At 44.4% G+C, this 4,850-nt stretch overlaps 1 non-coding gene across 1 annotated transcript; it reads right to left on the bottom strand.

Moving 5' to 3' along the window:
• Window positions 1-1,278: 1,278 nt before the first annotated feature.
• trnal-cag (transfer RNA leucine (anticodon CAG)) lies at window positions 1,279-1,361 on the bottom strand. The gene has a single exon. It is a non-coding gene; the product is annotated as a tRNA-Leu (tRNA).
• Between the last annotated feature and the right edge of the window lie 3,489 nt (window positions 1,362-4,850).

Genomic DNA, 4,850 nt, shown 5'->3' with positions numbered 1-4,850 from the left:
TTGAACCAAGTACAGGATTGGTGGGAGACTGATGGTCGCTGTTTGGGTTTTTGAAGAACAAGGAGGGCATGGGTTCAAGCTGGATTCTCAGAGACTATTTCCCCAACCTCTACATTGGAATCTGCACTGCCATCCAGTCACATGACTGAAGTCATCCAGTCACATGACTGAAGTCATCCAGTCATGTCAGTGATGTCACTTGGCAGGACTGTCATTGCCATCACATTATAGAAAAGAATCCAGACTCCACCTGTGGCTCCATGATAACTGATGGACCTCTGGTTGGAGGCTGGACGATGATGTTTGGACTGGAAGGAAAACTCCTTGTCCAAATTCCATTGTGTTCAAGTTTAAAGTCCCACAATAAGAAGTAGCTGAATCTGACAGGTGGAGGTTTGGAACTACAAGATGGTGATGTTTTCTTGACTTGATGCTCTGACTGTCAGGGTGGATGACAGCTTCTTCTGCTGCTGCATCTGAGTGGCTATGATTGGAGCTTTTACCCTCCAAGGTTGTTTGGTTCCAGGGGAAATTTTAGAATTCCAGTCCCCAACCTGGGCTGTTCTGAAACTCTTCTCCTGAATCACTCCTGAGCTGCAGCAAGAACAAATACCAGTGCCAACCAGATCAACTTCATGGCTGCTAACAGCCTCAGACACTTGATTTCCATCAATCTGGAGCCAAGAAGGCCCTCACCTGTGGTTCTCCTCCAGGAGGGTCCAGGTTCTGCCATTGGGGCTCCTGGTGCCACTGCCAGAGAGCCTCAGCTGCACACTGCAACATTTCAACAGGAGATTGACATTCCTTCAAATGTCCTGACATCTGATTCCAATGGTTCTGTTCCATATTTATATTTTAAAATGAATCACACAATGAAAGCTGCCTCAGCTGCTTTAAGAGAGAGAACAAGCTAAGAGATCTGAAACCAGTAAAATATGCTTTTCTGTGTGCAAACTAGTGAGGGGCATGGAAGGATATTTTACCACCAATCCAGAACCCAGACTTTAGTCATGTGATGAGATGGCGACTCTAATTATGAAGTTACTGGACAAAATGTGAATTGAGAGAAAACACATTTCTTCAGCAGACTTTGATCCAACATTGAAGTTAAGAGTTTGGTGGCTGCTCCATGTTGGAGGAAACCAGGCGATGTTGGACCGTCACAGGGAAGCTCCTTTGCTGCCAGTTCAACCACTCACTCCCATCAGTGGAGAGCAGCTTCAACTGGGTTTGGAATGTACCATTGTGGATGCATAGGAATGTGGAGAAAATGTCCTTTGTCAGAAGTGGGATTCGAACCCACGCCTCCAGGTGAGACTGCGACCTGAACGCAGCGCCTTAGACCGCTCGGCCATCCTGACTGACACTGAAAGTTGCAGACTTCAATATCAAATGAATTCATTCACTGACAAAGTAGAATTTTTTCCACAGGAGCTACTGGCTCCTTAGTCGTTACATTTATTGTTAACATTAAACACACAGTCTGTGTTCATGGCAGTAAGAAATGAACCAGAACATTTGAACCACGTAACATCTCTTGATCAGTTTGGTACATGGGACACATTCCAGACAGGAAGGTCCTTCTGAGACTTGAAATGGGATCACTGGATCCAGAGTTCTCACCCTTCCACCCTGGAACCAAACACAAGGAGGAGGTTCCTCTAAATACAACTTGACATCACCTGCAATCAACCTGTTGATATTTGGAGGTTCATCTTGCTCTTGTTCCAGACTACATTGGCAAAAGGATCATGAACCACAAGGAAATCATGGAACTCCAGATTGATTCAGGACTTTCTAACTCCATCGTATGACCTGGGAGCAAAGACTGGCCAGGCCTTCCTTAATTTATCAGTTAATTACTGCTTCAACAAACATGCCACTTAATTAAGTTACCAGAATTTCTCTTATTGAAAAACCCTCCAGCCTGATTTCTTGACATGACATGAAAAATTCTCCAAGAACCCACAGTTGGGTGGAAAGATACCAGGTTAACCAGGAGGAGTCCTGCTCCTGAACCATGGATGGAACAAAGTCCACTGGAAAACTCAGCAGTTCCTGAGTGCCAGATCCATCCGGGAGCTTGGGTCTCCACTTGACTGTGGTGATCCATGAGATCAAGGAGGACAGAGGGAAGAAGGATCCTGTTGGAGATCTCCTCCCTTCTTCCTCCACTTCACTACTACTTGGATGTCAGGAATATGAGGTACTTTACTCAAATGACGTATTAGGAGTTTCCTGTTTGACAAGAAGGAAGTCAGAGGTTCATCCCTCACTTGTTGGTGGTGCCCTCAACCTGCTGAGAGCATCACTTAGTTCTCTACAGAGAAACATGGCAGCTCTGCTGAAGGCTGCAGGAAACCTGCTGGAACTGAGACTTGGACTCAGGTCACTGGATTCAAAGTCCAGGGTGCCAACAGGTCCACCAGGGCATCTGTGCTTTACTTACCATGTAAAAAGGACCACAGTGGTCGTCTGGTTTTAATTTAACAAACAAATATGGTTGAAAACTTTGAGACAGAGACACAGGGCTCTTATTTGAAGGGCCATGGGATGGGAAATATCCCAGACCTCTGAGATCAGAGCGCTCACTTTGATCTCAGGGTCCTGACTTTGGGGGTTCTTCCTTTGGTCTTCAAATACTCGTGGTTTTTATTGGCAGAACTTTCAACTTGCATGCAAAAAGAGAATCACAGTCCATGGAAACCCAGCAGACAGTGTTTATTTCTAATAAATCAGACAATCGCACAAATGAGAATGAAAGGAAAAAACAATAAAATGTTTTAAAATCCTTCTCCACTCTAAAGCTTTTTAAAGTTCATTTGAAGGTTCAAAGGTGGAGGTGAGGAGGTCACCCTGATCCTCCCTGTCGTCACTGCCAGGATTCTTTCTTCTGGTGCTGTGGTTCTTCTGATGAAGGGGGCGTGATGTTTGCTGTCTCAGGCTCCACCAAATGTCCTCTTTAGGACGCAACAATGTGGCCTCTTCACTGCTCCATCTTCCCTGCATCGGAGACACCAGGGTTCCTCCTGGTGCCGACCCCATCGTCCTTCTACCCAATGGTGCGGCCATGGATCCTCAGAGGAGGCTGGGATCCTTCTTCTCATCAGAGCCACAGTTTTTCCTGTAGGGAACAACAGGAGCTTTGTTGTAATGTTTTGCTCGGTGTTTCCTGCTCAGAGCGTCAGGATCTGTGACGCCATCTTGTGGTAGGGGGTCATCATCTTGTTGTGTGGTAGTGGATTCATTGATCTGCTGTTTCAACACATTCAAGTTCATTATCCTACAAGTCAAAGTACATTTGGTGTGGAGTTTTAGTTTCTGGCCTCAATCATAACGTGTGCCTTTCTTCTTCATGAACATTTCTCAGCTTTGTAAGTTTATTCTAGTTTTTCTTCCTCACTTTTCTATTCCATTGTTGTTGAAGATTCGACTGCAGGTTGGAGTTCCCTGTTGACTGAAGCAGAAACAGGAACAACAAGCTGGAGGCTGTCAGAGCTCCAAGTTGGGCCGCTGATATTAAAGTAGGAGATGAACACATCCAGGTTAGCATCCCTCTCAGAAGCTGCTACTTTAGCTCTTCAGAGTACAGCAGCCTAGCATAGCTTCATCTGGCCAGTTAGTGGCCCACTTTGATGTCTGGGATATCAGGTTCAAGGTTCTTCACAGCTCTGAATGAAGGCTTTCTAAAGTGTTAACCAGTACTCCAGTTGTAAAAAACAATCAGGGGGGATGGTAGATTTTGATGTTTAGGAACAGATCATTTGTGCTGATGACAGCGCATCAGGTGAGAGACCAACAGTGTACCCTTACTCCTCTAAAACAACAAGCATGCTATGGATATTACCTGTCTGCTACTCCTGTCATTGATCTTGACCAAGCCCCCAGGCTGACACTGCTAACACTGCTCCTACATAGTTAGAGTCAAATGCAGAGGACATTTTCCCACCGGGTGCAAGTGCAATTTCATACTCATGCTACCTATAAATCTGGGAATTCTTCTATATTTTGAAACAAAACATTCTCAAGTCAAGTCCATTTTAATGAAAGTGCAAGAGCAAAAGAATGAAACAAATGTACTGTGGCAGGATGGCGCTACACTCCCCACCATGAGGGGCAGTGTGGCAGACGATAGTGAGTGGTCACCTAGAAGAAGACCTGGTCCGACCCTTCTCCGTCCTTTCAAATTCCTCTCCCTCCTTTACGGAGCCGACAGCCGTGCGTGGTGGCGTCTCGCTGGTCAGCAGATCGGTTACAAACAAAGGTACCTCAAAACCTCAAAATAATGCTACAGTGTTGTCGGAAGAATTGCTCATGATCTCAAAATGATGCGACAGTGATGTAGTAAGAATTGCTAATAAACTCAAAATGATGCTAACAGTAATGTAGTGATAGTTGCGAATAAACTCAAAGTGATGTTGACAGTCATGTACTAAGAGTTGCTACGAACCTCAAAATAATGCGACAGTGATGGAGTGATAGTTGCTAATAAACTCAGTGATGTTTAAAGAAATGTAGTAAATGTTTCGAACAACCTCAAAGTGATGCTGACAGTCATGTAGTAAGAGTTGCTACTTGCCACAAAACAATACTAAAGTGATGTCGGAAGAATTGCTAATGAACTCAAAATGATGCTAACAGTAATGTCGTGAAAGATTCGAACAACCTCAAAGTGATGCTGACAGTCATGTAGTAAGAGTTGCTACGAACCTCAAAATAATGCAACAGTGATGTCAGAAGAATTGCTAAAGATCTCAAAATGATGCGACAGTGATTTAGTAAGAATTACTAAAGAACTCAAAATGATGCGAACAGAAATGGAGTGAAAGTTTCGAATAACCTCAAAGTGA

The sequence above is a fragment of the Aulostomus chinensis genome, chromosome 1 (genome assembly GCF_037954235.1).
Source record: "Aulostomus chinensis isolate RoL2024-O1b breed Wild chromosome 1, RoL_Achi_v1.0, whole genome shotgun sequence".
Lineage (NCBI taxonomy): Eukaryota > Metazoa > Chordata > Actinopteri > Syngnathiformes > Aulostomidae > Aulostomus > Aulostomus chinensis.
Note: the sequence above shows the minus strand (reverse complement) of the source record. Positions and strands in the feature narration are given on the sequence as shown.